The sequence below is a fragment of the Cervus elaphus genome, chromosome X, assembly GCF_910594005.1.
Source record: "Cervus elaphus chromosome X, mCerEla1.1, whole genome shotgun sequence".
NCBI classification, from domain to species: Eukaryota; Metazoa; Chordata; class Mammalia; order Artiodactyla; family Cervidae; genus Cervus; species Cervus elaphus.
Window position 1 is genome coordinate 126,920,883 of NC_057848.1, and position 19,611 is coordinate 126,940,493.

The 19,611-nt window shown below is 43.4% G+C and overlaps 1 protein-coding gene across 1 annotated transcript in view; it reads right to left on the minus strand.

The window, feature by feature from the left end:
* MSN (moesin) overlaps positions 1-19,611 on the minus strand; it is a 71,197-nt gene that overhangs the window by 24,430 nt on the left and 27,156 nt on the right. The window lies entirely within an intron of this gene.

Below are 19,611 nucleotides of genomic sequence, written 5' to 3' on the forward strand. Positions count from 1 at the left end.
GAGGTGCTACCAAAGCCAAGTAAGCAGAGGGAAAAGGGACAGGGATAGGCCCAGATGGAAACACATAGTATTTCATAGGTACTAGAAAAATTACCCTCTACTCTTAGGAATATATAACCTAGCCAAAGTCAATGATAGCTGATATTTCATCAGTAGAGATAGGATTCTTTGGCTGAAAAGTTGGTAGCAGTGGTAATAGTATTAACAGCATCATTAAGCAGCAGCTTTCATGTATGAAGACTTACTACTCACTAGGCAATTTATATGTACTATCCCAATAATCATAATCATCCTGTGAAGCAGGATTATCTCCACCTTGGGCATGAAGACTTAGATATTTGTCTAAAGTTACATTGCTAGTAAGTGGGGAAGACAGGGTTTGAATTCAGATCTAAATCCAAGTCTCACAATTTAAGCCAACATGTCAAACCTCTCTTACATCAAAGCGTAAAATGTCTCTATTAAAAGAAACCAAAGATTAAGTTTTTTTTATTTATTTATTTTTTAACTAAAGGATAATTGCTTTACAGAATTTTGTTGTTTTCTGTCAAACCTCAACATGAATCAGCCATAGGTATACATATATCCCCTCCCTTTCAAATCTCCAAAGATTAAGTTTTTTATTTGTTGGAAATTTTGCTTAGGTAACCTATATGATATAGCCACATGATGGCTTGTTACATGGTCAAATAAAATATTCATAATGACTATTTCATGTCCACATAAAACATTAATATTAAGAAAGAGTAAGCAACAAGATTTCATGAGCTCAATTTTGTAAAAAGTATTCAAAGAGAGGTTATTGGAACCATACCCAAGTGTTAGTCAGTCTTGGTTTTTGGGTAGTGATCTTATGAGTGCATTCTCCCTTCTTTAAATTAAAAAGAAAACTAATCTACATTTCTAGGATGCTCACATATTACTTATTCTATTTGGGGGGGGGTATAAAAGTAGAATTGTCAAAGATACAAATCCCCATGGAGTAGCTAAAACATTAAGCCTTATCAGTCTTTAATACCTATGGGCTTTTCCTGAGCATAGGGGTCAGCTAGTGGGGAAGAGGGGGCCAGACAGCAATTTTGCCAGCTAAACAATTCTGATGAGGATCAGGCCTGGGGAACAATTTTGTAAATAAATCTCACCAGGGAGCCAAGGAGGAAATCTATTTCAGGATTGACAATGGGACAGGAAAGGCCATGAAGGCAGGAACAAGTAAGGCAAGTACCCCAGTGGGAGACAGCAGGCAAGATTAGCCATTGTGACTCAGTGTTACCTAGGCTCCCTGACAATCCAGTGACCTCCATAGAATGGGCCCTCATAAGGCAGGGAGAATGAGGCCCAATGGACTAGAATTTAGCTTCAGTTCAGTTCAGTCAGTTGTGTCCAACTCTTTGCATCCCCATAAACCGCAGCACGCCAGGCCTCCCTGTCCATCACCAACTCCCGGAATCTACCCAAACTCATGCCCATTGAGTCGGTGATGCCATCTAACCATCTCATCCTCTGTCGTCCCCTTCTCCTCCTGCCTTCAATCTTTCCCAACATCAGGGTCTTTTCAAATGAGTCAGCTCTTCACATTAGGTGGCCAAAATATTGGAGTTTCAGCTTCAACATCGGCCTTCCAATGAACACCCAGGATTGATTTCCTTTAGGATGGACTGGTTGGATCTCCTTGCAGTCCAAGGGACTCTCAAGAGTCTTCTCCAACATCACAGTTCAAAAGCATTAATTCTTCTGCGCTCAGCTTTCTTTATAGTCCAACTCTCACATCCATACATCCATACTCTCACATCCATATTGGCTTCAATATCTAGCCTTAAATCACACTTGAGCTGAGTCAGGGAAGCCCTCAAAACACCAATGACTTGGCAGATAAGAAATAGAAAAGGGACAATAGCCCTTTTAGTATATTGAGAAATTTCATTTTCACTTTGAGGCTTCTGTCTTAATTAGAGTTACCTCTCTAGTATCTAAGACTCAGTGGGTACTCACATGATATTGGCTAAATGAACAGTACTAAGCAAGGAGATACAAGAGATAGATATAGCATAGTATACAGACTCAGAGGTAGGAACATTTTACATCTTGACTTTTTTGTGCCACGAACCTTTCTGAGCAGTATGGTGAGGTCTATGGATTGCCTTCTCAGAAATTTGTAAATGCATGAAATAAAGTAGATATAAAGAGATCAATTATATTGAAATAGTTATCAAAATTTAATAAGTACTTCTTCACTATTATATTATATAATTATCTAACACTGGGTCTTATTAGTTATTACTACTGTAATTTCAACTTTGTTTTCAGCATAAATGATATTCTGAAAAATCTATAGTAACTAAACTGTAATGTAAAAGTATCTTAGATTTCCAATGGTGACAAAGTCACAGGTATTGCCTTTTTTTGGCCTAAATTCATAACTGAAAGAAGGCTTAAATTTTAGTGAGAAGTCAGTGAAAACAAATATGTAAATTTTCCTCCATCCATCTTCATAGATCCTTCCCACTTCCAATTACACCCATGGATTTCATGGAGGCCCAAGGACTCCAGGTTAAGGAGCTTTCTATAAATTTATTTCAGTTTACCCAATATTAATGGAATACTATGTTTAGGGAACTATGGCTGCAGTAGAGCTGTAGAGCCAGTACCCCAAGGTACTTACTGAATAACAGGAAAATTATAACATACAAGGGAAACCCTGAGAATTACCATACCAGAACAGAAGAAAGTTTTTTGTGGAAATACAGAATCACAGTTCAAAGTGGTATTTGCAGGGTCTCTAAAGATAAGGATTTTGAAAAATGGAGAATATGGGAGTTGGGGGGAAGAGCACCCAAATGTCCCAGGTAAAGGAAGAGACACAATGCAATGGCCCAAAAGGAGACAGAGATACAAGGATGCAGAGTTCCTCCAGGGTAAATGAGGCCTGCAAGGTGAAGAGTGGGCAAAGAGAACAGGAAGGTAGGTAGAAAGGAGTCATACCAATCTACTATCTTCAGGGGCTGGCCCATAACTCCAAATATTTAACTGAAATATTTGTTTATAAATGTTTCTTAAATAAATCAACTGGTAGAAAAGAACTCAGTCTGGGTTAGGAATAAGTATGTCAGAGAGGCTAGAACTGTTCATGCTTCCTGTATCATATACAGAGCATTGCCCCAGAACAAGAAAGAGCTCTCCTTCAATCTGAAGCTGTCCAGCTGAAACTAAACTGGAACCTATGTCTCCAGAATCCCTGCTCAGTTTGTCATTCCACTGTGGCTGCATCTCAAGGGAAAGCAGCCTGTGGTTCCCTGAACTTCACTGTGGAGACAAATAATCTTAGGTTTAAAAAATTAAGAAGAAAAGCAAACACAACACAAAGGGACTTCTATTCTTTCCACCACTCAACTCAGAATAAAATGTGAGTCTTGAAGATAGGGTCATGGGTCTGTGTTCTTTTGATTTTCAGTGTGTTGGCAGTAGGGGTAGCAAGGATAATAGCATGACCAGGGCTGAAGATGATAGGTATAGGGCAGGAGTGGTGATCAAAGAAAATCTCTCATTTTCCTTAACAGTAATCTGGGACCCAAATGTGTACAAGGAGCTGCAGGCCCAGATCCACTGCCACACAGGATGCTCACCCAAGTGGGCACCCACTGCCTTCCTTTTGGGCCTGGCCTCTTCAATGTCAGTGAAGAGATGAGGATAGTCTAGTTTGAAAGGCAAGAACATGAAAATAAAGCCTCTAAAGTCAGCAGACAGTTCCCAGGCAGCCCCACAGCTTAGCGGGAACAAAGGAGCTGGCCTGGGTGAGATAGCATTTCAAGATGTGATCCCCAGCAAAGAACTAAAGCCCTGTCTAAGCCTGTCCTTGAAAAACGTGTCTCTAGAAAACATCTAGGGTTTAAGGAACAAAAAGAGTTTGGATGTGGTGGGTGTGGGGGGGGGTGTCACTCATATACACTAGCCCATCCATCCCTAGCCCAAGAACAATAAATCCACTGTTATTTATTGAAAAACGGAATACAGACAATTCCCAAGCAAGCCCTAAATTGGTCTATAGCCCATCTCAGTAGTCTGTCATCCAAAGCCCTCAACAAACTGGATCTCTCCTGTGTCCCCAGTTGGCTGGCCTAAAAAAGAAAATAACTACCTACCTCTGCCTTGACAGCAACAGCTTGGGGAACTTTGCCTTCTAGATCTGGCCAACTTCAAATAAGGGACTCTCTCATTTCCAAGACAGGCCCAGATGAGCAGTAGCTGGGCCACAGAGAGGAGATAGGGGCAAAGTTTCCTCTCATTTGCCCCATGTTACTGAGCTACAATATGGCTATTTATTGGAGAGGAATTTGGAGGATGGCTTCCCAGGTGGTGCAGTGGTAAAGAATCCGCCTACCAATGCAGGAGATGCAACAGATGTGGGTTCAATTCCTGGGTCGGGAAGATCCCCTGAAGGAGGAAATGGCAACCCACTCCAATATTCTTGCCTGGAAAATTCCATGGACAATGGAGCCTGGTGGGCTACAGTCCATGGGGTTGCAATGAGTCAAAACAGAACTGAGCATGCACACATGCAGAGGGCAAAGCAGAGACAGAGTCAAATAATCACAACTGACTTATCTGAACCATGGACCTATATGCCAGAAGGAACTGGCATTACCAGCCCCACATCATGAATAAGGAAACTGATGAGTAAAGAGGCAGGTAACATAAAGATGGAAATGAACAAACTGTGTTAACAACAATGTGCCAAGCCCCTTCACTCAGTCTCACTTAACATCACTGAAACCTCATTTACTCAGCCAGCAAGTGGTGAAGACAGGCCTTCTGGACATTCCAGAGCACCATCCTTGGCTCCACCTACCTCTCTGGTCATGCTGATTTCACTGCTGACTTCAGACAATGCCTTGGCAACTATTTTGGCTAAGGCCCAAACACTCTGGTATAAGGGCACCTGGGCACATCAGGGAAGCATTACTTGGGAAGGCCCCCTTGCCAGGGCAGAGCTTGTGAGTCAGCCCAATTGGGTCTGAGTTCAGTGACATCACCTCTCACCTGCCACCTCCCCATTCTTCAAAGGCCCAAGTCCTCTGGGCTTTCAGTGGCACTGCTGCTATGGAGAAGGCAAAGGTAAGTACATAAGGGTGGCCAGAGGAAGGATGAGCCCTACTAGGGAAACATCAGAACTTCAGTCTCTTCCAAGGACAGAGGGCAGTCACTACATTGTCACTCAGACTGCCTTTCCCCATTATTTAGGCTCTGCTGCTAAGTGCTGCTAAGTCACTTCAGTCATGTCCGACTGTGTGCGACCCCATAGACGGCAGCCCACCAGGCTCCCCCGTCTCTGGGATTCTCCAGGCAAGAACACTGGAGTGGGTTGCCATTTCCTTCTCCAATGTGTGAAAGTGAAAAGTGAAAGTGAAGCCACCCAGTCATGTCCGACTCTTCACAACCCCATGGACTGCAGCCCACCAGGCTCCTCTGCCCATGGGATTTTCCAGGCAAGAGTACTGGATTGGGGTGCCATTGCCTTCTCCTATTTAGGTTCTAGCATCTACCATTTCCCGCTGCCAGAACTAGAGCCAGAGCAGGGCATGGCCTGGTCTGTCTTGGCTCTTGAGATGACAGCACTGACTCAAGCAGCTGTTTTCCATAAGGGGTAAAACAAGGGTTGCTTTGAATCTCTAGCCTAGGAGGCATTCTCCCCCTCTCCCTTCCCCTCCTCCTTCTCCACTGACTCACTCACTTCCCAGCAACTCAGCCTCTTCCCGTGGACTTGTAAGTGGGACCTGGTACAGTTATCTGTTCTGACCTCTTCTTGCCCATTTCCAGACCCTTACTTAACACAGACAATAAGACCTGCCTAGGTTTAACCCTTCCTATGCCGTGCTTTTCCCCAGTAGGTTCTAGAAAGGAGACCACCTGGACCCCATGCACACCCATACCTTTAATGGGTCAGCAGTAATTCTTTAGTCACTCCAACTGCTGCAAAGGGCATGGGAGACAATGGTCCCCTTTAACTTGCTTTGACCCAGTAGCCTTCCCTAAGAATCACTTCAACTGGGAGACAAGGGCATACTGGAGCCTGGGTGTTACTTGCCCAGTTATATTTGGGGGAGTAACCTCAAACAAAACTAACCTTTGTTAATAATGAGAAAATAATTACATTGTCACTATGTGAGGAGAGCTCAGGACAGAGACCAAAGCTAAAAAGGAGAGAAACAATCAGAAACCTTAGCAAGCTACAGCTTTCCCACTAATCCAGCCTTAATTGCACAGTTTTTTGCTTAACCTGAGACTGAGGTAGAGTCCCCGTCTGCCTCTCAACACATTAAGATCAGGAAGGAAACTAGCTCCTCACCATTTATACCTAACTCCAGGACTTATTTTCAAAATCAGCTCAGCCAAACCATACCCCAGGAGCAAACACCACCCATTCCCCTACCCCCTACCCTAACTCATCTCTCCTCCTACGCACAGGGTTCTACCCCATAAGCTCCTTAGCATGGCCATTCCTCTTTAAATTTCCTCAAGATTTCAATCTACTCATCCTAGAACCTCATCTGGCTCATTCAGAATAAACCCTTCTGAACTTCTCATCCCTATTCTCCAAGAGAATAAATAATCCAGAATCCCCAACTATCAGACCTGAAAGGAACCTCAGAGATCACTTGATTCAAATTCTACAATATACAGCTGGGGAAACTGAGGTCCAAGGAAGGGGAAGCATTGGCCTAGGGTCACACAGCTGCTGGACAGTGTGAGAGCAAGGATTAAAAGCCTTGCTCTTGATCCACTGGCCATAATAAGCAATAGAAACACCCTAGCACTTAGAAAACAGTAGACAAATCAGGATGTTGAGCTGAAAAGACTATGTGGAGAAGGCAGAACCAGCTTGCTTCCATTAAAAATGCTAAGCGGACACTGAATGGAAGTCTAGTTTATGACAGAGGGCAAGCCTAACTTTTAGGCTCTGATACATCACTCATTCTAGGGAGACTAAACCTTTTATAACCACAAGGAAGGAAACTAAAAGGTCTCCTGTTTTAGGACAGTTTATTTTCAAAACTTAAATAGCAACTAATTGGGAAGGTCTCTGGCAGCAGATACGCCAAGACCCAAGCTGGAGGTGGGGACAGAGCAGGGAGGTAAAGAGGGTGAAGACGGCACAGCAGGAAAAGAGGCAGGGAATTTGAGGAACGGATTTATATCCAGGTAGCCAAGAACAACAGATTCTTCAATTCTCATGAAACTTTGAAGCCGCTGAATTAAAAGGAAAGAGGGCCTATCATTAATAAAATAAGTCTCTCACATGGATTAAGCCTCTCTCTGGGGCCACACCCAGCAGGGCTTCAGTCACTAGCATCAGTTTCCTGCTTGACCCAGCTTCCTGCCTACAAGTTTCACAAGAAGTATTTATAGACTGGAAACACAGACCGTTTGCAGCTGCCTGGAGACACTAGTTACGCAGAGCACCAGAAGAGGGCTCTATTCTCTCTGCTCAGAAACACACCACAGCAACCTCCAGCATCCCAGCTCTGAAGGGCACTGGAGCTGACCTAAGCATCAGCTTGGATTCCATCCATTACTCATGGGATTTCTGCCCTGTCCTGTGTTAAAACTGCTGAAGCCAGGATCAGTCAACTATGTAGGGGCAAGAGGAGACTTCCAGCTAAATAAAAAAACTCTATTTTCCAAATTCATGGTTATTAGGAAGGGGTAGAGATAAATTGAGAGATTGGAATGAACATATATACATTACTTATATGGGCTTCCCAGGTGGTGCAGTGGTAAAGAATCCACCAGCCAATGTAGGAGATGCAGGAGATTCGGGTTCAATCCCTGGGTTGGGAAGATCCCTTGGAGGAGAGCATGGCAACCCACTCCAGTATTCTTCCCTGAAGAATCCTATGGACAGAGGAGCCTGGCGGGCTACGGTCCATGGGGTCACAAAGAGACACAACTGAGTGCACGTGCACATACTCACACTACTATATTTAAAATAGATAATAAATAAGGACCTACTGTATAGCACTCAATACTCTGTAATGACTTATACAGGGAAATAATCTAAAAGAGTCGATATAAGTGATTCACTTTGCTGTACACCTGAAACTAGCACACTTATCTATTTTATATATAGTAGTCAACTATACTCCAATATTAAAAAAAAAAAAAAAAAAAAAGCTCTGTTTTTGGTCCCAGAGTTAGGCTACAGTTGACTTCCTGTTAACCTTGCTGGCATGCAAAGAGTCAAATCTGGCATCTAGGGCACTCACAAAACAGGAGACTCATCCTAGAAATAATGATCTCAGTTCTTTGAGAAATAAATCTTGGTATACCTGAAAGATGCTTTAGAGTCTCTCTTACCTTCCTGTTTCTAAAACTCAGTTTTCTAATATATAAAATGAACCTAATAATATCAACCTCACAACAGGGTTATTGGGAGATTTAAGTTAAAATAACTGACAAGAAAGTACTTGGCATATCATAAGTAGAATGTGATGATTACTAGCCCCTCCATTTTAAGCCATGTTATTGCAAATATTCAATCTCTCCAGAATAATTTGAACTAAAACCCGGTTTGACTACACCGAAGGGCTACGGGTTGCCAAGAAGACCTGCAGAGGGCCCTTCTAGCCTAAGGGCCCTTTAATTTGGGGGGAAACTCTAAAATATGATTAGATTTCTACTTGGTTAGACAATTTGAAGCCATGCATATAAGGCAGAAACATATACATCCTTGCATTATTTTAAATGTTTTCTCTCTTGGGAGGGATAGAGATTTCCCCCCAAGGAGCAGAGCCCTGAAGTGAGGCAGAATACAACAGAGCACCTAGGCTACCTTGTCCTTTTAAAGGACACCTGCTCTTCTTTCCTCATCCTAGGCTCTGCCTTGCCATTTTCTCTAATTGTGTCCCATTAATATACACAGGTTCCCAGCCCTCCAGCACAACCCACCAAAACGTCCAAACTCCTTCAGCTGGTATCCAGAAAAATCACAAACTGGGTCTGTAGATAGGCTAATCAGCAACAATTGGGAAAAAAATTAAAGACAGATTTCCTGGCCTCACCCACAGAGATCATGATTTATTATTACATAAGAAGCAGGGCCCAGGCATCAGAATTTAAGAGCTTCAGATAATTCTAAGGCCCAGCCAAATTTGGGGACCTCTGGCATGGAATACAGCCTCTCAAGGGCTGGTGTCAACAGTCAATATCGGCAGAGGGATGCTCGATTGAAGGGAAACAAAGCCAAGTAGATAGCAGTAACCACAGGATCATGTAGGCCAGTGGGACTAGTGAATGGTTCTCCAGATTTAAAAGCAGCTTACCTCCACAAAAGATTAGGGGCTAAAGTAATTTTTCTACATACTAAAGCAATTTCTCTATATACTAAAGTAATTCCTCTCTTGTAGAAGGGACATAGCTATGTACTCTAAAAACCTGAGGGCAGGATTGAGCTCTGCCAAAAACAAGCCATGATCTCTTAATCTTCCTACCTGTAAAATGGACAAAATGACATCCACATGGCAGAGGATTGTGCAGTGGAAATGTGGTATTTCCCAAACTTAACTGTTGGCAATCATTAGGGATACTAGTTTAAAAACCTAGATTCCTGAACCCCACTCCAAGCTTACTGAAGAAGACACTTCAGAGGAGGAGCTTGGAAAGCAGTAGTTTTGTCCCAGGTGATTCTTATCCTCTGGGAAGTTTAAAGAAACATCACTTGGCATAGATGCGATTGAGATAAGATGAGAGGTCAGACAAGGTCTCTGGTCCTCCAAAATACTTTCTAGCCCAGAGATCCTCATAGTTGGGATCTTCAGGTTAGAACCCAGCAAAGCAGGCTCTACAGGCAGGAGAGGGAGGAGAGGCTTTGGAATTTCAAACAGAAAGCTAAGTGCTTTCTGGAATGATCAAACCCTCAGGCCATTTTCCAGAGCCTTCCACTATCTTCCCATCTAGTTAAGAATTAGACAGTGGAAGGAAACAACGGGTACAAATACCTCAGCAGCCCAACAACACTGATCAAAAATACTTTAATTAGAGCCTAAGTTCTATGCCCCTTTAAGCACTCTCTCAGTAGAACTTTCAGGCAAGGAGCAGACCTTACATGATGCTCTCCCTTTCCTAGATGCTCTGGGAACTAGGGAGCAAGCCTTTATTTGCATACAGATGTGAACAGGTTGAAGTTGGGGACAAGCTGGGGACTCTAAGATAGGTGCAGTCAATAACAGTGCACTGGAACCAACTTACACTAGAGCTGATCTCCGTACAACTCCTTCAAGGACCCTGTGTTGGTAGTTTGAAATTGGCCATGGTGAGAGTTGGACACGACTAAGTGACTGAACAACAACAATGGTGAGAGTATTTATACCATTGGGATTGGTAAACAATACAAATCGTGGCTTCACCAGACAGTTTGTTGTGAAAGATTTATCAGCACATATAAAGGAAGCATCTTTAGGCACATTTTAAAAATGAGAAAACTGAGTCTCAATGAAGGGAAGCAACTACCATCTTTTAGTTGCATGACCTTGGACAAGAGCCAGTTTTAATTAGCAACACATCCTAGGCCCTTCCTACCAGCTCCCCAGGGGAGTAAGAAGCCCCTCTTGTCAAAGGTTGCTGACCCAAAGGGCTCCTCCATCAACTAATGGCCAAACAAGGGTGCCTAAGTACACTAAGTGTACCACCAAGGAAAGCAAGGAATACAGAGCCCAGGGCTGTGACATGAAGCCAACAAGAGAGGAGAGACACTGGAGTAGAGCAGGGAATGGGTTGGAAAGTCACAAAGGAAACCACAACACTTTCTTAAGATCTCTTTACAAATATATGACAGACAGTGTGGGCTCTAGAGGGAGTCCCTTGGTGCACTGCAAGTCCCTCAAACTCTTGAAGCATCAATTTTCCTCCAAGTAAAATGGGAGTAACAATGCCTACCTCACAAGATAGTTGTGAGGAACAGCATTATCTCCTTTTATTTATACAAAACAACCTGGCTAGGCACCTAGCATGTATTAGATATTTGATACATTTTGGTACCTTTCTCCTGCAACCTCATTATCAAATGCAGGACTTCTGACTCACCCTTATACAATAAAAATCCTAACCCCATGTGCACAGTGCTTTACAGTTTAAAAGACACTCATGGCCCAAGATGGCAGCCACCATGAAGAAGGCGGTTGCAGATGTCAGTCTTACAATACACAAATCAGCATGGAATACAAGTAGAATCACAGAACTAAAGGAAGAAATAGAAGTAAAAAAGAAATAACTCCAAAATTTGGAAGATGTTTGTGAGGATATCATGCTTGCAGATGACTGTTTAATGATACCTTATCAGACTGGTAATGTTTTCATTAGCCATGCTCAAGAAGAAACACAAGAAATGTTAGCAGAAGCAAAGAAAAATTTGCAAGAAGAAACTGACACCTTAGAATCCCGAGTGGAATCAATTCAGTAGGCGTTGCTGCTGCTGCTGCTGCTAAGTCACTTCAGTCGTGTCCGACTCTGTGTGACCCCATAGACGGCAGCCCACCAGGCTCCCCCGTCTCTGGGATTCTCCAGGCAAGAACACTGGAGTGGGTTTCAGTAGGTGTTAGCAGATTTGAAAAGTTCAGCTATATGCAAAATTTGGGAGTAACATAAACCTTGAAGGTGATAAAAGTTAAACATTTTATAAAACTTTTAAACGTCTGTTTAATAAACTTGAATATTATTTAAATAAAATGATAATTTCCCTTCTTCAAATGATATGGAAAGCAAAACTTTTTTAAAAATTTTCATTCATTTAATGGAAACTTGCCTATTTTCACGTCTTACTTACTTATTTTGTATTTTTAAAAGAAGACAGTATTCATCTATGTATTTTGCATAACAATTATATCAAGTATAAGGGCTTTATGTCATGTTATTAAAATCAGTTAAGTAATAAAAAAAAGACATTTGTCCACATGCATTCTCTTGCTGAACTCAAGTCTGTACAAAAGGCAGAGTACAGATCAGCACTATTTTATAGACAGGAGAAATCGAGGTTCAGTGAGGTAAATGGCAGTTTGTCCAAGTGTGAAGGAGACAGAACTAGAACCCAGGTCCCCCGAACTTGGAACTTTGCCCTCCCAATTTTCTCTTATTTTAATGTTGCAAGAAGGTCCTTCTAAAGGCTTGCTTGCTATCATTTATTTCATCCAATAAATTTAATGGCCTCTAGCTCTTGCCTCAGGGTGCTACAAGAGGGGCTCTCTTTGGGATGGGAGAAGATCAAGGCAACACAGGGCAGGAACAATCTTTCCTATAGTCAAGGGAACCACACTATTAGCTAGAAGTAATCAGCCAAGAACAGTGGACCAGTGACCTTGAGACAGTCCCTTCCTCTTAGGTCAGAGTGTGCCCAATTGTACTGGGTAGGTCTTGATCAGTTGTTTTCAACTTTATTGCTTTTTTCAGCAGCTTCCTGCCTCTTCACTTTCCCAAACAGAATATCACACGAAATTTCAAGATATAATGTACATAAAAGTAGAACTGTTCTGGTCAAAGGAAGGCTACCCCAAGCAGCTTGGCCAAATACAGTTTGCCAACCACTGGACCAGCAGCTTGGGGGAGGGAGGGAGCTTCAGTTCTAACCTTGTAAAATTCTACTCAACTCTGCCACTGATTCCTTAGAGGACTTAAGACTCCCTGGGGCTCAGTTTCCCTATCTGTGGTATGAGATGGTTAGACCAGTTGGTGCCTAAAAGTACTTTTCTGCCTTGTGGTTCTAGGAGAAGGGAGCCCAGCAATCCCTGTTGGTGGAGAACTGTAAAGAGAGACCAAGAAGAACCAAGCCTCATCCTTATGCCCCAGAGAGCCCCCATGCCTCTGATGACTCTGAACTTAACTCTACAGTCAGTTCCTCAAGCACTGGCAGCTGGGAGGGTGGGCAGACAGGCAGGAAGGCGGGCGCCCCACCCTCCCTTGCACAGGAAGCTAGCTACATCCTCTTTTCCCCACCCCAGGCAGCACATCTCCAAAGGTCCCCAGCAGAAGTAGTGGGGGCAGGGAAAAGAAGAGGACGGGGCCAAAAGGAAACTGAACATTCAAATCACCTCAGTGTGCTAGGGAGCCATCTGTAGGGAGGGGACTGACCAGGGCCTGGGAAGAAGCAACAAAGCAACCACATTCTCTACTGGAGCCCAGCTCCCTCGACAAAGCCTTGCCCAAATGGCCTATGGCTACAGAGTCACAAGGCATGGGCTGGTACAGCAGGCGCCTGAGCCCACCCACTCCTTGCCACTGGGTTTCTCCAGCCTGAAGAGCTGGTCCTCACTCATAGGTGTTTACAGTTCTTTCTTAGAGTAAGAACACGGACATGTCATGGGTGGGTGGGTGGGTGTACACATGAATTAACACTTGAGAACAGAAGGGCTCTTCATGCCTCTCAAAGCCAAGGAGGCAGGCATCAACCCACATGGCCACACTACCAGCCCACTTTCCCGCGCCCACCCCCATACCCTGTGACTGGGGCCCAGCCCTCCCCACATCCTGTTCTCAGAGAACATGTGGCTGCCTGGGGAAAGATAATGTCATTACCACACTTCCCCTCCCTGGAGGAGGCTTTGGTTGACTAGGGAGGGAGCTGGAGTAATCTGCTTGATCAAGCTGAAAAATCTGCCATAACCTCCCACTTTCACAGAAAAGGACAGGAAGGGTGACCAGCTAACCATGGGGGCATCTTCCACAATGGAGGATCCATGTGTACAGAAAGATGGTGATGGTCCAAAGTACTTCTGGAAAAATGAATTTTCTGAAGAAACACAAATTGGCAACTTCTATATTTGGAAACAAAGAAAACATGCCAATGTTCTTCCTTGATCAATGAACCAGGAGGTGCAAAACTACAGTAAATTTTTTAAAAGGCTCCCAAATATCACTGAAGTTTCACTACACATGGATTTTAGATGCCAGTATCAACATTTCTGCTAAAGCAACGTGATTTGCACAGGGTCTTAATGGGCCTAGAGTGTTTTGGCCACTGGGTAAAAGAAAATGACTTCAGGCCAATAGGAACAGCTCTCCCAAAAAGATCAGAGGAAGAAATGGAGAGAGGATGCCAGTCTGAGCCCACTCATTGTTCAATTTCCCTTCACTCCTCTCTAACCAGCTGACACCCTGACTCCTCCTTGTCTTCCCTTCCCAGACTATAAGTAGCAAAGAATGTGGCTGAACATTCCATCTGAATGTTCAGGGAGGGCCTCCTCATTCATACAGGGTGAGAAATCAGAAGGCAGATGCCATTCCACAGCAATGTGCCTCACTAAGTGCAGACCTTCAGTGAGTATAATCCTAGACTTAGGTTTATATGGGAGAACTTGGCCAATTACCCCTAAACAAATCATCCCCAGTTGCAACCAACCTGCTGCTTTCTTATACCTAATCTTGCAGCCCAATCTAACTCTAGCACTCATCAAGGAACAAGATTTATCATGTAGGCCTTATGGAAACACCAACTCTTAGCACCCATTTCCAGTGGATGTGTAAAAAGCTGAAAAGTGGCATCTGGTGTCATACCTGCCCTAGGGTACCTCTGTTTGTAGCCACAGTCTTCACTTTTGTTATAGTCACCTTCCTGAAAGCAGAGTTATAGAGAGCCCAAGTAATGACCTTGAGTTCTGTGCATCTATGACTGTTTTAGAAAAGTTTTAGGGAACAGTGAGGGGAGCAGTCAGTAAGAGAACAGAGACATGACATCCAGCTTATTAGTTATGGTTCCTACACAGTTAACATAACTTCTCTAAAAGGTGGCTTTGTATTTTTTGAGTTGATAAAGCCACATCTTGCCCTCCAAACCACAAACTCAGCTACTAATTTACTAAGACCAGTAGAAACTGTTTAACTTTATCCAACCAACAATACCAGGGTTTTTAGCACCCCTACCACTAGAAACTTACAAATTTTGTATCCCCTAATGCTAAGGTGAGCATGCATGAAATCACTTACTCCAAACACATACATCCATCAGAGTTCTTCAGGTAGAGTAAGAAGCATCCCTACCCTAACTTTGGTTTACTTTCTTTAGATAGCAGCAAGGAAAAGGTCCACTACAGTCTCTACAGAAATTACCCAGCAGCCTCACAGGCAATAGATGATGTTCCATAATCCAAACTGAGCCCAAAACTTTACCTATGATTCTAATAAGGCCTAGAAAAGCAAACAGGGCCAACCTTTACCTACCTCAGGTGTTTCAGAAAGGACCTCCACTCACATATATACACATGCTTGTTCCACACACCACTAACTTATAAGACACCCAGCATGGACCAGGCCATGAGATGATGATTCTAAAGTTTGCACATGTACATATGTGAAAGTAAATAAGCAAGCATGTGAGAGTATTTCTTGTAGGGGAGGGGTTGCAAGTAAATGTTGGACAGGGCTTCTCAGGTGGCTCAGTGGTAAAGAATCCACCTGCCAATGCAGGAGACACAGGAGATGTGGATTTGATGCCTGGGTTGGGAAGATGGGCTAGAGGAGGAAATGGCAACCCACTCCAGTATTCTTGCCTGGAAAATCCCATGGACAGAGAAGCTTGGTGGGCTACACTCCATGGCATCACAAAGAGTCAGACATGACAGTGACTGAGTATGAGTATGTACCACATACTCTTGTACAGCAAGAGCAGTGATAGAGGTAATCAGAGGGAACTGTGGAAACATAAAGGGGGCCCAGGCTATAATGGAGAAGGCAGGAGAGCAGTTTTCTAGAGAAAGAGCAGACCTGTCCTGAATGATAAAAATACTTTCACAGGGAAAATATGTTAAAGGGAAAGGGAAGCTCAAGGTATTCCAGGTAGACAAATAGTCTGTACAAAGACACAGAGGAAAGAAACACGATGTAGGCCCTTCAAATGCCACAGGAAAACTTACAATTCATGAAATCCCTCCAAAAAGTACAAAGTTAAGGGTCAAGGCCTCCTTGCCCAGCTCCCTGACCTTCTTGCCAGAAACTATCAGAAGAGAATACACTGGAGACCTTTCCACCACCACAGTATTGAACAGCAGTTCATCAGATGTGGGGAGGGGTGTGCCACAAGCAGAGACAGAAACCCCTGAAGACAAAGCCAGCCAAGGTGGCCTAATATACAAGATATATGTTGGAAGCTGGCTTTTTTTCCCGCACAGTGCCACTGAGGTACCAGCTTAGCTTAATGAGGACTCCCTACCCTAGCTTCCACAAACCTTGGGGGAACCACTCTCCAGATCTTGAGAGATCCCACTACAACCCACTTTCAGTCCATATAGAAAGCCTGTCTACTCACAGGCATATCTGGAAGGGTGACCAGACTAAGACCCCCCTGTACCTTACCACACACACACACACACACACACACACACACACACACACACACAGGAAGTAAAAGCTACCAGCACAGCAAGGGCTGGGGATGGGCCTCAGCTATGGCTGTCTGGCTTCTGCAAAGGGGCAGGGACCCACTGAATTCACAAACTGTTTTGCCTTCTTGAGTAAGGGTTCCTCTAACCATTTTCCCCTCTGCACATTCTATCTTTTACCCATCCCACAACCATCCTATCTAACCTGGGTCTCATAACACCTCTTCTCCTTTACCCTACTCCCTCATATTGGGAGTTTCAAGGCTCCCCAGAGCTGGGGTTCTTTGCAGAGCAAAAGATATACTCACATAAATTCTTATATCGTTTCCCCTCAACAGGCTGCAGTGAAAGATAGTACAGTGCAGGGAGCACATTTACAAATTAGAGGAAAAGCCTAAACTAGGGTCCTAAAATTATTTTATCTCAAATATTTAAAGAGAGCAAAATACAATGAAATAAATTAAGAGAAAAAGGGCTTTTATCAAGCACCTTCAATATGCCAGACATGCTGCATGAGCTCTTTTCTCTCTCCTAAATTCCAAGGAAGTAGGTATCATTTTTATCTTCATTTTAAAGATGAAAGACTTCCCTGGTGGTACAGTGGATAAGAATGCAAGGGACACAGGTTTGATCCCAGGTCCAGGAAGATTTCACTTGCCACAGAGCAACTAAGCCCATGGGCCACAACTACTGAGCCTGGGCTCTAGAGCCCACGTGCTGCAACTACTGAAGCCTGCATACCTAGAGCCTGTGCTCCACAACAACAGAAGCCACTGCAATGAGATACCCATGCACCCCATTTGTCCCAACAAGAGAAAACCTCTGAACAGCAATGAAGACCTATCACAACCAAAAATAAATAAATAAATAATAAAGTGAATAAAGTTATTTAAAAAATAAAGATGAAAAATTAAAATTCAGAAGACTAACTACCTTACTCAAGGTCATGCAGCTATAAATAATGGTTGAAAATATTTCTACACAATTGGCCCACTTAATTTATCTTATGGCTACCATCCTCCTTTTTCAAGTCACCTTGAACAATACTGACCAGACACCCTCCCAAAGAAGTCATGAGAAAAACATGAGGCAACTCTACTTGGAATGCTCACCATTAACTGTCACCTTAAAACCATTTAAGCTAACCTCATTCACTGACTATTCACAAATATGCTTTAGTCCCTAAGAGTCATAACATCTTTACACATTCCACAAGTCTTCTATACTGTTGGGTAGAGGTGTAGGGCTTTGGGGACAGAATGGAAGGAGACAGGAGGAGCAGCCCTGGTTACCCTCAGGAAGCTCAATGGTTGAGCTGTCCAGGTCTAAAGGAGCATAGACAGGGGAACTACAATCCTAGGTGTGTTTGGAGAAGGGTGGGGCAGCAAAAGAGAGAAGAGAAAACATTCTAAAGCAGATCTGGTGCAACACCTCTTATAATCCTGACTTTTCCAGGAGAATGACTCAGCCTTGGCACCATACTCTCTCCATTCCCAGGCACTTGGCAAGAATAGGCATGGGTGCCTAAACAGGCATATACCCACATAAACACACAACAGTTAACAAAATGCAAACCTCCAGGACGCTGGATGTAAGGGCTCCAGATGGAGCTTAGAATGCCTCCCTGTCTGGATAAGAGCTACACTCTGATATCACCCCTACAACAGGTAGTCTCAGTAGCTTGCTCTAAAAGTACCCAGGATTCCTTCTGTTCAGGCATAATCTGGAAAGAACACAAAGGAGGCACCTTCTTAAAAAGTTACGCTTGATTGTAGGAGGCTAAATAGCCAGGGATGAAGTGTCGGGGGGAGGAGCAGGAAGAGTTAGCCCCAGCTCCTAATCCCCTGTCGTATTCAACTTTGGACTTTTGTGATTTTGTTTTCAAATCTCTGTAATTACCACCAACAGGAGCTGCTTACTTATAAGATTTAGGGCCATCTGAGATGAAAAGCTGTCTTACACAGGAAGAGAGAGGTTGAGGAGAGCATCATGTGTCAGGTTCTTTCTCCTCCAAGAATACAATCCTAATTCTAACCCCTAGTGACTAAGACACCAAGTATACACCAGGAGATACAGTGGTTTTGTTAATTAGCATCCAACACAGAAGGGGCTAGCTACAAACATCTCAGTCATAAATCAAGAGAGCCAAAGGCCTACCATGTGCTTGGCTCAAGAAAGAGAAACTATGAATTTATAAGAAATTGGTGTATGATAAATTGGTATAAAGTACAACAGGTTGGCAAACTGTTTCTATGGGCCACATATGGTCTCTGTTGCATAGTCCTCTTTTTTTCTCTTTAACAATGCTTTTAAAATGTGAAGCCTATTCTTAAAAAATCAGGTCTCACGGACAAGTTTGCTAATTGCTAGACTAGACTAGTAACTCCATTCACTATCTGCAAGACCTCAAACCTGAACCAATAGCTCCTTCACATTCTACTTTCCATAGAAGATGGGCAGCAAGAGTCTTATCTGAAACTTAACCAAAGAAAACAGGACCAGATCATCATACACAGTAGCCCATTCCCTTCCTATGTAAGGATATTGGGGGGAGGGGAGATAATAAGCTTAGACCACTAACCATCTATTTCTGAAAGGCTCATTCACATATCAGAAGGGCCCTGTGCCAAGTTGAACCCCCATAATAACAGGCCCCAGACCAGGGGCTGAGTCAGTGATAGCTTGATTCCTAGGCCTCTGGCTCAAACATCTGGTCTTGAAGAGCAAGAGGCATGTATGAAGAAGAAAGAAGAAAGAGACCCTCCCAGCCAGCCTATTAAGGGCTCAAGAAACAAAGGGACATATGTGGCTTGCTTCCCTCCTTATCCCCTTAGAAAACATTTGGAGAATAAAAGGAAATCAAGTTGGAGCTGCCAAACTCAGTGGGAGGGAGAGCTAAGAATGAAACTAATGCCAACCACAAAACTGCAAGGATAAAGATCCCCATTAGTGGCCAACATTGCACACAAGCCTTTCTCCTCTGGACGTCTAGGAACTTCAGGGTCCAGTTAGCATTTCTCTCACAAGGAAGTAGTAAAAAGAAACAACCATTCAGGAATGTCCACCTTCTAACCTCCCACTCCATGCCCTGACTCCTCATATTTGCCCTCTAGTAGGAAAACAAACAAACATATATTTGAAAGCATGTGTACCCTAAAAGTCAACTAATACTAAGAACTGTGGGCTTCTGGATACAAGGGATGCCACTGACAGCCAATGTTCAGATACAGCCCTTTCCTCTTCACTAGGTTTCAGA